The sequence below is a fragment of the Sus scrofa genome, chromosome 2 (genome assembly GCF_000003025.6).
Source record: "Sus scrofa isolate TJ Tabasco breed Duroc chromosome 2, Sscrofa11.1, whole genome shotgun sequence".
Taxonomy (NCBI): domain Eukaryota; kingdom Metazoa; phylum Chordata; class Mammalia; order Artiodactyla; family Suidae; genus Sus; species Sus scrofa.
This window is the reverse complement of record NC_010444.4, coordinates 132,033,375-132,050,777: the sequence shown is the minus strand read 5'-3', so window position 1 is coordinate 132,050,777 and position 17,403 is coordinate 132,033,375. Positions and strand designations below refer to the sequence as shown.

Genomic DNA, 17,403 nt, shown 5'->3' with positions numbered 1-17,403 from the left:
AACTTATACTGAGAACTATGATACACAGAGAGATTAAGGCATCTGCCCGTGATAACACAGCTAGAAATAGATGAATTCAGAATCAAACTCAGACAGTCTGGCTGGAGAGTCCCCACTTTTAACTATTATAGATTCTCTATTGTTCCACTTGATGATCTTTGTTCATTTCAAATGGAAGATCAGGACATAGGTGCCCTTACTTCAGACAACGTTATTGGAATTCCTCTCTACATTTGAAAGAGTGAAAGTGCTTTGGACAAGGTCTTGCATAAGAAAGAATGGATAAGACACTTATGATTTCACTTCTTGGTTATAGTCTATTATTCACACAATCCTGAGAGCTGAATCTGAGGGTAAATTCTGGACTATGAAGATTTTAGTGGTTCCATGGCATTTAGGTTTTGCTTTTTTATTTTAAGGGTTGTAGCCCTGGCATATGGAAGTTCCCAGGCTAGGAGCTGAATCAGAGCTCATGCCTAAAGCCACAGCAACACAGGATCCCAGCCACATCTGCAACCTATGCCATAGCTCAAGGCAATGCTAGATCCTTAACCCACTGAGTGAGGCCAGGGATCCAACCCGCATCCTCATGAATATTAGTCAGGTTCATAATCCTCTGAGCACATGAGAATTCCTAGGGTTTTTTTGTAAGCACTCATTTTTTAAGATCTTCTTTATTGTGATATGTTTTATTAAGAGAGCTGAATAATGACCAATCAACTATAATATATCCAAGGTAAAAACTAAGAAAAAGAGGATGAGTTGAACATACATACTCAACTTCAAAGAATATATTTTTTCTACTACATAACACTGATAGAGGATTAATAAGGTGAATTATGACCCCTTATGGACTGGAAAACAGCATATATTTGAAAAGGATTGTCTTTCTATATTAATTAACAGACAAGATCTCCGAGTTGTGAGATTAAAGAAATCACTTGTAAACATATATGGGTAGTGTGATATTTATGTATATAATAATAGACAAATGACAGTGTATTCACAGAAAAAGTTTTAGAATACGAGTAATAAAAAATTGACTATCTGGAGAGATTTCATAATGTTTTCCCTCTCATATTTAATATCTCTAAAATTATTCTGTGAATCATAAAATATCTAATTTGCAGAAAATATATAATAACTGTAATTTGAAAACAAGTTTTTTAACTCAAGTCACAGGCAAAGAAAACTCAATATATCGAGCAGCAAATTCCCACCTAAAAAGGGAGTAGAGGGAGATGTTTCTAAGGACAGTAAAGGAGAGTCATCCAGAGGGAGACATGTGAGGAGCAAATGGTCAGACAGACGTTTGTCACTCAAGTCTGAAAATCTGGTTTGAGCATGGGTCATGGTTGGGCAAAAGCAAACGAACTTAAGAGAATCCCAAGTAGTGAGACTTACTTTTGGCTTGCTTAAGCACAGAATGGCAAATTTTAAATCTGTTTTAATGAAGTCTGTATACAACATGTGCTACTAGACAGTGAGCTCCAAATGGCTTGGAGAGCGGTTGCCTACCACTTTCTCAGGAGTCTTCAGGTGTTTTCAGTAGGAAGATAAAAGGCAGCTGCAGACTAGACCAGCAGTTTCCCATAGGACTGCCAGGATGAGCGGTATGGGCATCCTATAAATTGTCCCTGGAAATTATGGGTAATACTTCATAATTTTAAGGAAAAAAAAAAACAAGCTGGGTCAAGGTGTGCCTGCAGGAGCAGTGGAACCCAATCAAAACAAATGAACTCGTCTTGAGTTGATCAGCAGCACACATCAACAGGAAGTGTTACCATGGTGGCCAGTGATGTAGGAGAGAGCAAACTACAACAGGGACCAAGTACAATCCAGAGGATAGCACAAACTACGAGACGAAGAACAATTACAGAAATTAATAAACTATATTTTATTCATAAACAAATGAAGGAATATAACAATATAGAAACAGACACAGAGATATAAAGAACAACTAGTGATTACCAGTAGAGAGGTGGAAGAGGGAAGGGGCAAGATAAGAGTAGGGGAATAAGCAGCACAAACTGTATGTATAAAATAAATAAGCTACAAGGATATATTGGGTAGCACAGAAGTATGGCCAATGTTTTATAATAACTTTGAATGGAATGTAATCTAAAAAATATTCAATCACTATGTTGTACACCTGAACCTAATATAATACTGTAAATAAACTATACTTTGATTGGGGAAAAGCATTTTTATTCAGACTTTAGTAGCAGGGAATAAATGAATTATTGACATTTATAAAGTCAGAAAACTTTCGTTTCTTAAGAGAATACTCAAAGGATGGGTGATTGAACACGTCTGGTAATCTGAAGTTAAATCCTTTCCAATTATTTGAGAGTTACAAGTATCTCAGAGGTAAAACATGATTTACATTCTAAAAAGATACCATAGATTTTGAAATAGGAAAGGTGGAGGCATTCTCTGGTCTCCTGATAGACCCAATCCAGAAGGATCATTGTCTTAGTCCATTCTGGCTGCCGTAACAAAGTATCATGGACTGTGTAGCTTATAAAAAGTGGGTATTTACTGTTTGTAGTCTTGGAAGCAACTTTAAAGACCAAGGTGCCATAATGATTGTATTCTGGTGAGGGATCCTCTTCCTGGTTCATAGATGGCAACTTTGTGCTGTGTCCTCCCACGCAGAAGGGACAAGGATCCCTCTGTGGCCTCTTTTATAAGCCACTAATCCCATTCATAAGGGCTGTGACTTCATGACCTAGGCACATCCCAAAGCCCCCACTGCCCAACACTGGCACCTATGGAGGTTAGGATTTCATGGAATAGATTTGGAGAGGACACAAACACTGAGATAACAGTAGGAAATAACAATATTAGTCAAGAAGAACTAAACAGTCCTGCTGCTGTGAAGGAGAATTAAAGAATATAATTTCCCTAGGCCTCAAAACTGGATCATTGGTGAATTCAGAAGCTGTAATGTGACCGAGAGTCATAGGTAAGGGTTTAGAGTAAGTTTTCAGGAAAAAACAAACAAACAAACAAACCTGAAGACCTCAAGAAACAAGAAGAAGAAGTTCAAGAAGAAACCTATATAGCAAAGGTACCAGTTAGATTTATCCATAGAAAAATATTCTTTGGGGACCCAGAGATAAGTCTTTGTAAGATTAAAAAAAAAAAAAAATCAGTGAAAGAGTGATGATATGGCCAGAGATCCCAGAGATGTAAGGTCCTAAATATGGTGGATTTGAACAAGATTTAACTGAGTAAATTCACAGTTTCTCAGATGGAAAGATGTTTCTAGTAGACTTGAACACTGTGTACTCTGAACTCAGATTTATCTTATCTAACATCAGGGCCAATTAAGGAATATTTATTCAGTCAACTTTTTATTTGCTTTTTACTTGATCCACCTCATTTTCAACCCTCTAAATGCTTTCATTGTTTTGTTTGGTTTTACTGAAATTCTTCTTCATTTAGCTCATTAGAGTATAGTCCAACTTGCTAAGGTTAAGTTCTTAGGTCCACGCTGTTTGGAAAATGTCAGTATAGAGAAGAGCCACGTGTCAAGGCTCTGTTTGCCTGTCCCTGGGAGATTAAGGAAAGTTGGAACAGGCAGTAGAAATCAAAGCAGAATGGTATTTAGACTCATGTTGAGCCCTTCTTTCTGGATTCTTCTTGTCTGGCAGGAACACACGTGGGACTGTAACCAAGATAGTAGAGTTCCTCTCTTATCTATTCTGCTCTTTTCCCATTAACTATAAGACCTCGCTTTTTATCTGAGTACATAACTACTAAATCAAAGACCTAATTTCCACCTTCCATTGCAGAAAGAAAAGGCCAAGGAAAAGTGATCCAAGGACCTTTGAGAGTATCTCATCCTTTAAGGATCATGCCTTCCCTTCCATTCGTCTCATTTCACTGTCTACAATGAAACATAACAGAAAGAACTTGGGCAACTCTTAATGATTACCAAGTGAAAGATTCTTGTTCTGCATGGCAGAACAACACAGTGGAAAGATTCTGGGTTTCTAATAACTGTGAGACCTCCCTATCCTGGACCAAGTCCTGTAATTTCATACAACAGAGAAAAAATATCTACATCTTAAGTTCTTGTTTACTCCATATGTTACAGCAGTAAAATAAGTTCTGTAGGTTGCAGATTGAATTAATCTACAAAAATGAATATTTTTACAAGTAACATTTGTGGAATCATCCACCTCTATACCCAATCTTCTCATTTCCAATGTGTATGGAGAAAATATAAAGTCATAACATTAAGATATGAAATTATTGTGAAAATATTGTCATAGCCCTATAGCAGCTTGCCAAGATAAATGGGATATATCTCTGTCAGTTTACCGGGATGGGTCATTTCCTAGATTTAAATTCTTATCTGCTCTGCTCCAAAGCCAATGATTTAATTACTGCCTTCTATGGCACCCTTTTCTTATTATGGAGTTAAATATAAAATTAGCATCAATTTTAAAATCAAAATGTGATCATTTTAATGTATTCTTCCAATTGTCAGGAATTTTAATCAATTTTTCTCTTTTGTAAACAGTACTTCAGAGGAAAAATTTGAGAAGCAGTGTCTTTGATAATTTTACTTTAGAAAATTTTCTTTAGGAATTTTAATATTGAACCTAGTGTGTCAGCTCTCTGTCCATAATAAACAGTTAATGTTAATGATATTTTTCTCCATAATTTTTTCCATTTTTAGATTCCGTATATATAACCTGTCTTTGTCAAAGAGAATGGCCGCTTCCATTTATTGAGTGTATAAGTATAAAACATTGCATATATTTAAGTATATAGTTTATTTCATTTTAATGGTAAGCTATATGGTAAGTTTTATTCTCTTTTTATAGAAAAGAAATTGCATTTCAGGGAACTAAAAAAACTGACCAAAGAATAAGTAAAGCATGTAACGGTATATATTTGGAAATACTAAAGCTTTAGAATATGTTACTTGAATAAAAATAAAAATGTATATTTCAAACAACAGGAATATTTTCCTCATATTTTCCCCAAGGAAAGTAAACCACTATTATAGCCACCTGACTCAGAGAACATCATCAAAACTGGTAAAAACAATTTCCAATATAAAAAATCTATTGAAAATTAGTAGACTATAAAACTATATTTCAATTTTTTTTTTTTTTTTGCTTCTTAGAGCCACACCTGTGGCGTATGGAAGTTCCCAGGCAAGCAGCTGAATTGGAGCTACAGCTGCTGGCCTACACCACAGTCACAGCAACTTGGGATCCGAGCTGTGACTACAAGCTACACCACAGCTCAGGGTAATGCCAGATCCCTGACCCACTGAGCGAGGCCAATGATAGAACCCGCATCCTCATGGGTACTAGTGGGTTTCATTTCCATCGTGCCGCAATGGGAACTCCCAAACTTTTATGCAGTTTGTTACAATATAATACACACATTATAGAAATAATAGATAAAATATACAACCATTCCTAGAAATACACACATATTTATAAACATATTTGATGCCTTATGGTTTCTCAATAATCATAAGGACTTAAAATATGCATAGCTTTGGTCCAGTTTTTGGGTTGATCTCATATGTCAGATCAATTAAAGACATGAGATGGTATATTCTTGCCAACAAGCCTGTGAAGGTGCAACTATCATTTTTATTTTATAGGAGGTAAAATAAGACACATCAAGTATTTTGTTCAAGGATACCTAGCTCAACAAAACTGAGAGGGAAATAGATTCCAAACTGATTTACTTTTTTTTTTTTTTTTTTTGGCTGCACTAAGGGCATATGGAATTTTCCAGGCCAGGGATCAAATCCAAGCTGCAGCTGAGACTTAAGCCACAGCTGTAGCAATGCCAGATCCTTAACCCACTGCACCAGGCTGGGGATTGAACCAGCACCTCCACAGCAACCCAAGCCCCTACATTCAGATCCTTAACACAGTGCCACAGCAGGAACTCTCCAAACCAATTCTTAAAGGTCAGCATTAAAATCACATAACTCCAAATAAATAAATAGAATTGTGGTCCATTGTTGACACAATGCAAGACCTAACTGATTTGGCTTGGACTTAATTTACATCTCATCTTGGCTTTGTTTTGCATCTTTGGGTAAAATATTTAGTCTTTCTAATGTAACATCTCTAAAATAGGAAGGTGGTGGGCAGTATCTAAAGTGATATGCAAAGTATGGACACTTACACATACCAACAAATGGTGAAAAGGTTGTTAATTTTTATTATTATTTAGATGTCACTTTTCAAGCGATACTTTAGTTTTCCAATTAAAAATAAAGACAATTTTTCTAAGTGAGAAATGTCAAAGGAAAGACGATTTGTTTGTTTGTCTGTTTGCTTTTTAGGGCACCCAAGGCTTATGGAGTTTCCCAGGTTAGGGATCTAAGCAGAGCTACAGCTGCCAGCCTACTCCACAGCCATGGAAATTCAGGATCTGAGCCTCATCTGTGAACCACACCACAGCTCACGGCAACACCGGATCCTTAACCCACTGAGCGAGGCCAGGGATAGAACCTGCATCCTCGCAGATAGGAGTATCATTCATTTCCACTGCACTGCAACGGGAACTCCCAAAAGATGATGTTTTTAAATTAACTGAAAAACTTAAGGGTCAATGGATGAGAACCAAGAGCTGCAAACCTAGAAATCAAGGTCTTAAGCTTGTTTTTGCTAACTATACCTCTTTTAATTGTTTACTGCACTACCTGGCCGTTTGTAAGCACTCAATAAAGATTTGTTATTAAAGCATTTATTTCTTTCCCATGAAAAGTCAAAAAGTCATAAACTACATGGGTGAATAAATTTTTATAGATGTCATATATTTAGGAGGGTAGTCACTGATTTCTCACATGTGGCATTATTAAGTCAATGCTGAAGGCAAATTTAAAAACATGAGATCTTCACCAGAAATCTTAAAGGAATTTCAGTGTATGACACTCTCTTATGAAGAATTACGGGGCTAATTAAAGGAAGCTGAACTCAAGGATGTCTGTGCTCCAAGCTCAGCCAACTCTTAAATCTCAATGCTAATTTTTTGAGGTTCTAAACAATTAAATTTCTTAATATTTATAAAAACAATAAACTATAAAATTTCTTTCAAAAAATAAGAGTTAATGTCATATTAATCTAAGAGCAAAGTATATCCTTCACAAGTATGATAGAAACTGAGACGCTCTACACAAGGTGGATTTTTTTACATAAGAATTAAAATTTTATTACTAAAACATTTAGAAAAATCTACCAGAAATAAATTGAAAAAGACAAAAGACAAATTGGGAAAAGTTTTAGCTACAATATAAGCAAAGGGGCTTGTTGCTGTTGTTGTTTCAGCCCCCAAAGAATTTTATTTCTAGGAATTTTCTTTATGTTGTCGTTGTTGTTAGTCTTTTTTTTTTAATTTTTAATTTTTTTATTTCCCCAATATATTATTTTTTTTCTACCGTGCAGCCTGGTGACCCAGTTACACATACATGTATACATTCTTTTTTCTCACATTATCATGATCCATCATAAGTGACTAGACATAGATCCCAGTGGTACATGGCAGGATCTCATTGCTAATCCATTCCAAAGGCAATAGTTTCCATCTATTAACTCCAAGCTCCCATCTATCCCAGTCCCTCCCCTCCTCCTTGGCAACCACAAGTCTATTCTCCAAGTTCATGATTTTCTTTTCTGTGGAAAGGTTCATTTGTGCCATATATCAGATTCCAGATGTAAGTGATATCACATGGTATTTGTCTTTCTCTCTCTGACTTACTTCACTCAGTATGCGACTCTCTAGTTCCATTCATGTTGCTGTAAATGGCATTATTTCATTCTTTTTTATGGCTGAGTAGTATCCCATTGTGTATATATACCACATCTTCCTAATCCAATCATCTGTCGATGGACATTTGAGTTGTTTCCATGTCTTGGCTACTGTGAATAGTGCTGCTTTGAACATGCAGGTGAATGTATCTTTTTTTAAGGAAAGTTTTGTCCGAATATATGCCCAAGAGTGGGATTGCTAGGTCATATGGTAGTTCTATCTAGGAATTTTCCATACAAATAGTCTAACAGATCATAGAAAGTATTTTTAGCATTTATAGAAAGTAAGTAACCTGGAAAGATGACTAGTTAGATAAGCCATATTATTTCTATACCATTTTATACTTAGGATAGTCATTAAAATAAATGTAGCTATGAAAATATTCACAAGTTATGTCAGGTGAAAAGATAGAGTTCCTTAACATTATTTACAGTGTGGTTCTGCTGACAGGTTGGGAGGACTGTAGAAAAAAACATACTAGTGGGTGAGCAGTTTGAGATTAGAATAGAGGACTTGTAACATTTATGTAATACTACTTGTAACGTTAACATTTTTTTCACAAAAGGCATGTATTACTTCCATATATTTTTTAAAAGAATGAAAACCATCTGTCATAGTAAATGGAAAATGGTATTTCAGTTTTTAAAGAATGTAATTTTCTTTTGTAATTTTAAAGTAATGCTTCTCATCTCTTTTCAGCCACAGGTACATTTAGCAAGGGTTTAATCTCAAGCTAATGCTACTGTGAAAGTAAATTTACCATTCTGTATTCACACAGCAGCCCCAAGACAATAAAAGTGTTCATAGTAACCATTATGGATGACATTCAGTATAAGAATTTCTTCAAGGGGAATAATTTTTCTCAAGTGAAAAACTTATTTGAAATACATTCTCTATCACCTATCAGAAATCTGAAATTTAGTATTATCTCTCTTCAAAGGAAGACCTGAGATCTTTTGAAAATATGGGAAAGACTTTAATAGAATATTTTCCCTTGGTCTTTAACTGAGTTGGCTGTTAATTTGTTCCGAACTTTATTGATTTTTCCTTGTGTAATAGAAACAAATAATAATCACAACAGCTTTAAAAATCATTATCTATATTTTGATTCAACAGTAGCCATAGTTATATCTTCTGCTAAAAGAATATTCTTGTAAATTAATTCAACCTATTGCTTGAAACCAATACTTCCAAAACTTTTTCACAATTTTTGCTGAGTTACTTTGTAGCTTTCTGATTATAAAAAAATTAATTTTACAAGTGAAAGCAGATTTCAAATATGTTGAATTAACAACAGTGATACATTTTGAAAAAATAGTTTGAAATACCTACTCTAAAATGTCAAACATAAAATGACTAGTAGATACCATCTTCCAAGTTAAGACATAGCAACACAATATAATATTGTCCAGTAACATCAAATATATTCTGAGAATTCTAGAACAAGGTAAAGAATACACACACACACACACACATACACACACACTAAATCAATGACAGAAAAAGCAGTAAATAAATGCGTTTGCTGTTTTGAAGGCTTTGCTCCCAAGCAACATTTTAATTTAAACTTTTAAGATAGGCTGAAAGTGTAATATCCAGTGTTACTGCTTCGTGTTTGCAGCTAAACCTTCTAATTATCTAGCCTGAGGCAGTCACTTATCCCTCTGTGCCTTCAGAAAGATGAGAAATGGAGCCAGATTCCATTTCCCTTCTTTTTACTTCACTTGTCTTACTTGCTTGGAGCTTCTTTTGAAGCTAAGAAGGAATAAGAATTTGGCCCTTTGTTTCTGAATGGATAGTTAATCCCCCTTAAATAAATTCCTCTGATCAGCCCGCTTCTAATTAGGATTGGACTTTTTCTCTTGTTTCAGAATTTTTCTTGGGGACTTAGAAGGTCTGGTGAATATTATACACTAAGAATAAACACACCATGTTGATGTAATTGGCATTACAAAAAGGCTTTTCCAATTAACATAACATTTTCTTCATTTTTTAAAAGTAACCCTTCAACACGGTATTTTGAGATAAACTTAAGAAAACTTCAAGATCATTTTATCTTATGACTATGTTTCTTTCTTCCTTTATAGGAATGAAGTTCCATCTCAGAAAAAGGCCTGTCCTCCTTTAATTATCCCAATGAGAAATTAAGAGTAATATTGTTATAATTGGTTGGTAGATTTCCTGGATGTGACCAAAATCCAATTAGATGAGCTCCAATTTGATCTGATCCAAAAGATTAATTCTATCAAAAATGTTTATATAGAGAACGTCCACACATTTTAAAAGGGAGGATGGGTTTATGGTTGGCAATTAGACAAGACTTACCATGTGATTTTTTTAAGCATATGAATTAACACCTGATGAAAAGTATACTGGCCTTGGATGCGGAGTCATGAATTCACCTAGATTTATTATTTCAGCTCTCCAGAGGGCATACTGTTTTATAATTATTTTCCACTCAACTAATTTATTCATATATTTATGAAGTTGGCGAAGAGGAGAAATTCAGTAAATGGTAATATGCTCCGCCTTTTGTTGTCACTCCCATTCACAACTCCATTATCACTTTCTATTAGATTTATTACAATCAACTCTAATTTCTTATTTTTCTAAATGCAACAAAATACTGTGGGGTCCTTAAGCACAGGGACTATGGCTTGTCTCATTTTAATGTTCAAGCCACTGGAACAAAAGAGATTTAATATATTCTTGTTGATCTGAATAAAATTAGATTTGACTGTCAAAATTGCCTAATACTTTTTTTGTCTTCTCTGTTCTGTCTTCTTCCCAGCCAAGTGACCACCAATGTGCCTATTCTCAGAGTCCAAAACAAAAATGTTGTCATCACTGCAGTAAGGTAGAACTTAAAACCATTCCTGCTACTGAAATACAAGGTAAAGTCTCTTGGAGAGAAGGATTTCTTGGAAAGAGAAAATGACAGAGTGAAGTCAAGAGAACATCCCTAACTCTTTCCTTCCTAATTAAGATTCTATCATGCAAAAATGTGATCATTACTGATATACAAAGATAGGCTGACCAAAATGCTATAAAAAACTGGATCCTCTCCTACCTAACTGCACAAACAAATCTAAATCATTAACATCTACAAATAATGACAATTCTACTTCTTCCTTTTGATCTGGATACCTGGCCTAATTGCTCCAGTTAGGACTTCCAGTACTACATTGAGTAAGAGTGGTGATGGTGGGCATCCTTATCTTGTTCCTGATCCTATCGGCAGAAAAGTCAACAAAGAAACATTGAAACTGAAACATCCTTTAGACCAAATGGACTTAGCAGACATATCTACAACATTCCATCCAAGAGCAGCAGAATACACATTCTTCTCAAGTGCACAGAGAACATTTTCCAGGATAGATCATGTGACAAGATACATGTCGACACTCTTAGCAAATTTAAGATGATTGAAATCATACCGTCTTTTCTGACCACAATAGTAGGAAAATAGAAATCAACAACAAGAAGAAAATGGAAAATCTTCAAATATGTGGAAACTAAACAACACATTTTTGGACAACCTATGAGTAAAAGAAGAAATCAAAAGGCAATTAAAAAATTCAAAACAAATGAAAATGCAAACACAATATACCAAACCCACTGGATGATATAAAAGCGTTCAGAGAGGAAAAGCAACGAATACATATATTTTGAAATTAGAAAATCTCAAATAACTTAAATTTACATTTTGAAAAAGAAGAATAAATTAAACACAAGTTGCAGAACAAAGGAAATAATAAAAATTGGAGCAAAAATAAATGCAATAGAGACTAGAATCAATGAAACTGAAAACTTATTTTTGAAAGGATAAAACTGACAAAACTTAAGACCAAGAATAGAAGACTCAAATAAATAAAATTAGAAATGAAAGAGACATTACAAATTATTTTATAGAAATACATAGTCTTATGAGACTACTATGAAATATTACATGCCCCAAAATTAGATAACCTAGAAGAAATGGATCAAACCCTAGAAACACAATCTACTAACACTGAGTCAGAAAAAAATTGAAAATCTGAAGAGACCAAGAATGAATAGATTTAATGTGTAACAAAAAACTCCTCATAGAGAAACCCCCAGGAACAGATGGCTTCAATGGCAAATTTTACCAAATATTTAAGCAAGAAGTGATACCAATCCTTTCAAACTTCTCCAAAAAAATTGAAGAGTAGGCAGCACTTCCAAACTCATTTTATGAGTCCAGCATTACCCTGATACCAAAGCCAGGTAAGGACACTCTGAGAAAATAAAGCTATAAGCCAATATATCTGATAAAATTAGATAAGAAAACTCTCAAAAAAATATTAGCAAAGTGAATTCAAGAACATATTAAAGAGACTGTACCCCGTGTCCAAATGGGATTTACCCCTGGAATTCAAGGATGACAACATATACAAATCAATAATGTGATACACCACAATAACAGAAATCTTAGAAGCGCATGATCATCTCAATAGATGCATAAAAATCATGTGACAAAATACAACATCCTCTCGTGATAAAAACCCTCAACAAATTGGTTATAGTAGGGAAATACCTCAACATAAAAAAGGCCTTAGATGACAAATTCTCAGTTAACATTACACTCAATGGTGAAAAATAAAGTCAGAGAATTATTGAAGCTGAAGAAAAGCTTCCAGGAAATGAGTGACTTACCAAAGATGACTTCATTAGTTGCTTTCAGAAATGGAGCAAATTTCTAGTTTTCTATATATCCACATCATGGGTTTTCTCTCTCCACTGGGCATTATCTCTATGCAGAAGAAAGTTTCAGGATTATATTATTTAAAAGAGCTATTTCATGCTCTAGAGAAGCTTATACTTGAGCTAAATGAGAATTTTAATGTTATTCTCAGTGGCTGGTAGTTGACCATATTTTGTCCTTGGTCAACAACTTTTAAAGATTTCTTATGTGGTCAAGAATAAAAGCCAAAACTTCCATTGGCTGTCATTTCCTCATTTTCAACCTACATCCTATTCTGCCCTTTATTCCCTACTCTCTAACCAGTTTAATTCTCTCATCATCTAAACATGCCTAGTGTTTTCCTTCTTTTTATTCCTTTAGCTATGTCAGTATTTCTTCAGGAAGATCCACTGATAAAAATTTAAGTGATCCATAAGCACTCAGCTTTTGTCAAACTTTCCAAAATTCCAAGAAACTCTGTCTGATATATCATTCAACGCCCTCTCCTATTGAAATCTGCTTTTTAATCCACCTGTGGAATCACCCCCATGAGTTTTATACTGAAATCTCCCACACTGTTTGTGTTGTACCAAAATAAATGGTTGAGAATCTCTGAAAGGTCCTGAAAAATAGCATTCCTCTTAAAACCTGGGTTATAAAAACAGTGTTACATTAGAATTCCCTTGTGACCCAGTGGTTAAAGATCTGGCTGTTGTCACTGATCCAAGATCTATTGTTGAGTGATCTGCTCATGTTGGACCTTAGCATTGGGCAAATGGGTTCACCTGGTCACATTTATTATAGGATCAGGATTTTCATCTATTAAAGGAATAGGGACCTGTTAGACTTGAACAGAGTGGAGAACCCTTATTCCCTATGGGCTGGTTCACTTCTAGGAAGAGGAAGGAGTCTGTAAGAAGTGAGTTAGGAATGAGTAGTAAATACCCATAGAGATATAATGTATGGTATAAAATACAGATAGTAATATTGTATTATAATTATGTAATGTCATAAATATTGCTACATGGAATCAAATATATAAAAGTATCAGAGTGGGAGTTTGCATGCCTTAAACAACCCAATGCAACACATCCAATTTATCCAGTTAAAGAAAACAGAAGAGGTGTAAACCTTGGTCGTTAGAATCAGTAGATACTGTGCACATGCAAGGAAACATTAGGAGAGGCAAATAAGCACCACCCTCACCACCAATCAAGAAATAAAATACACTTATCTAATAATATATTTGAAATCTCAACTCTCATCAAATGTGAAACTTTATCAAATTCTTCTAACCAAGTACAAAAATATGTAATTATTTTTGTTTATAAATAAAGTAGTAGATTGGAATTTCTTTGACTGAACTACAAGCCATGTTTTAAATGTACAGTTAAAATTCAGTCTACAGATAACATGACTTAAGACTTCTATAAACGGAAAACTAGCCATTCTCTGGCTTCAGCCCTTATAGGCAGACATACTGTCTGTAAGTGAGTGTTCCTGCAAATGGCTATTATCCCCGCTTAGAGCACGGAATGTATATACATACACTTTGAAATACAGGTCTCTTATAGAAATGGTATATAAAGGTAATCTTGCTTATATGGCACCTATTTAAATTGATGTTGTGAAATAAGAATTATAGAGAGCCTTTGAGGAGTTCCCGTCGTGGTGCAGTGGTTAACGAATCCGACTAGGAACCATGAGGTTGTGGGTTCCATCCCTGGCCTTGCTCAATGGGTTAAGGATCCGGCATTGCCGTGAGTTGTGGTGTAGGTTGCAGATGCAGCTTGGATCCCACATTGCTGTGGCTCTGGCGTAGGCTGGTGGCTACAGCTCCGATTAGACCCTAGCCTGGGAACCTCCATATGCTGTGGGTGCAGCCCTAAAAAAGCAAATAAAATAAAATAAAATGAATAATAAATGATTTAAAATGTCTTTTTATTCATTAATGGTACAGTTAAGAAAAAACAATAAATGTGAGTATTAAATTTGGTGTGCCTTATATTTTTTAACCTGCTCACTACTTTTCATTAAACTAAAGGAAATATTAATCACATGGTAAGGCATGAATGAGCTGCAGTGAAATAAAATTAAAATCAAAGACAATGTTTGATTCTCTGTCCAGATTTCAGAAATCAAAGTCCTCAATTATAACTAAAACAGCAGCTGTGGATGCTTTGAAATAAGGTGATCAGTTTAAGTACCCAGTAATCATCTTGCCAGAAATCCTCTTTTTGCTAACATGTGACTTACATTCTCTCCAAGGTGGGCTAAGTTTGAGTCTTAAGGAGAAAAAAGAAAGAGGGAAAAGAGATTACTTTTAACAAATCACTGGTCAGCTTGAGAGCACTGCTTTAGTATTAAATATGAAGCAGTCCCTCAGACTGGAGAAACAACAAGCCCCAAATCTCATTCTGTTTTTGGAAGGACTCATAGGCTGGTACGTGTATAGATTTTTTTTTTTTTAAAGGTAAACTAACTTGAAAGTAAGCGTTGTACTGATTTTCCAGTGTGTTTTCTAGAATGCTATTGGCAAACAGTTTCCCTAAGGCGCACTGAATAGAAGGATGGTTTTAATCAAGCAAATATTTTTCCTTGTAAAGAACCAATCAGCCCCTACACAGATTATATGATCTTACCACACAGAAATATGAATAAAATTAAACATTACAAAATCTTAGGGTAAAAATTGTTCCTGAGATTTGTATGTTTTCATATTAGATTTTGGGACTGAAAAAAATTCCAATTAGTCTCTTGATCTGTTAATAGTTCTGTAAATACACCTAAAGGAACCTCTAAACAATTTCTTATATATACTATCTAGGTGCATGGAGGAGCCCAAGTGACAACAGATTAATACTGCTTCCGTCTCCTTCAGTTATTCACGGTTCATCTAGATCACAATGGGAAAAGAATGTCAAGTGTGTTAGTGTTTGTATTTTTCTCATATAATAAAGATTAGATGACTTTAAGAGCTAGAAAGACACATTTTATTTGTTTAACTGATTAAGCACACTTTCTGCTGTGATTCCTCATTCCTTCTCTTTCTAAAAGAAAATAATACAGGTTGCCCCTCAAGCCATTAGTCAAGTGACCTACTTTCAGGCATCCCTCTCCTGGGTTAGGCCAACTCTGATTTTTCCCAGATGACCATACTCTCTTTTATTCCCATACAGGCATTCTTAGCGTTTTAAAAGGAAATTGTGGAGTTCTTCCAAAATCTGTGGTCAGAACACAAATATTTTTGAAATAGTCTCCTTCCCAGCCTGTTGCAACTATCAGCAGAATCACCAAGTGTTCTTTTCAGAAGAGAGCACTCCATAGAGACCATTAAGAGAAATAAAAAAACACCGTTTAATAACCTACCATTCTCTTTCATAGGAAAGCCAATTGTACACAATTCACATCCTTGCAAGTATTTTTTTCTATGCCTTGCCTGTAGAAAGCTAAGTTTGCTACTGGTGACAGTCATTATCATTATTTAAAGATAAAGTTGTGATCACATATATGTAGGAATGGAAAAACTACTTTAGGAAGGATAAACTCCATCCTGTATAAGAAGTAAAGCTCAAATATTTTCCCTAGCAGGGAGGAAAGAAAAAAACATGTAGGCCATTAAACTTCTGATGGTGGATGGTGGATTTGACATTAGCATGAAGATGTCCAAGAGTTGTGAAGTCTTTTTTGTGAAATAAAAGGAAAAGAGGAAAGGGAAAAGAAGCTATAGATTTTTCCAAATACCTAAAGTCTCTGAGCAAAAATGCCCAACACGCAAACTGAAAATTATACATATCCATATACAAAATATGTTATAACTAATTAATACTTCCTTTCATTATTTTATATAGCAAAGTGATGGTAATTAACATCATAATTCTGTGCTTTCCTTAGAGAACAATGAGCTGAGATCATAACTAAACGGAGAAGGAATTAACACTGAGGATAAATATCAGAACATCTGTCCTGGATCCATTAGGGAAGATGGATACAAGCACCATGAGATTTTTGTCTCTCTATATTTTGAGTATGTGCTAAAAGCATCTTTGTAAGGAAGAGGGCTGTTAGATGCTTACCATTGAGGGAAGCACCTATTGTCTTATGGAAGATCAGATACGTGTAGAAAGATGTGTAGGAATCACTAAGTGGCGTTCGAGTATTTTGCAAGTCTATCTACAATATCATTATTTTCATACAACGTCACCACAAATTCCCAATATTTTCCCACCTTTTCAAGGATAGTTTAAAGTATGATCCCGGAGTTCCTGTTGTGGCGCAGTGGTTAATGAATCCGACAAGGAACCATGAGGTTGTGGGTTCGATCCCTGGCCTCGCTCAGTGGGTTAAGGATCCGGCATTGCCATGAGTTGTGGTGTAGGTCGCAGATGCAGCTCGGATCCCGCGTCGCTGTGGCTGTGGCGTAGGCCAGTGGCTACAGCTCCGATTGGACCCCTAGCCTGGGAACCTCCATATGCCAGGGGAGCGGCCCAAAGAAATAGCAAAAAGCCAAAAAAAAAAAAAAAAAAATGCTCCTCACTGGAGCACGTGCTCCTGACATGAGTGTGGGGGAGGGGTGGGAGGAGGGTTGGTCAAGCAGATCATTGTATCAATTACCCGACTGTAGACCTTCTCTGGGGACTGAAGACAGAATCCCAGAACTGGCAGCTCATAATCCCTAAGATACTTTCTCTGGCAAAACTATGTCAAACTTTCTGATGTGTAATAGACATCTTGAATTTAGGAACACAGTACAGTTTGGAAATCTGCCATTATTTTCCTCGCATTTGGTAAGACCTTTAGTTGATGTGGGCACGTATAAGGCTACACATTGAGCAGAATTAAGGGCAGAGTATCTGACAATTCGAAAACAATTGGGCTCCTGAAAAATTTTTACTCTT

The 17,403-nt window shown here is 35.4% G+C and overlaps 1 long non-coding RNA gene across 1 annotated transcript in view; it reads right to left on the bottom strand.

Annotated features, from left to right (window-relative positions):
* Positions 1–17,403, bottom strand: part of LOC102163451 — a 146,238-nt gene that overhangs the window by 93,479 nt on the left and 35,356 nt on the right. Inside the window, exon 2 of the long non-coding RNA XR_301982.3 lies at positions 12,478–12,574. This is a non-coding gene — a long non-coding RNA (uncharacterized LOC102163451). The remainder of the gene's footprint in view (positions 1–12,477; positions 12,575–17,403) is intronic.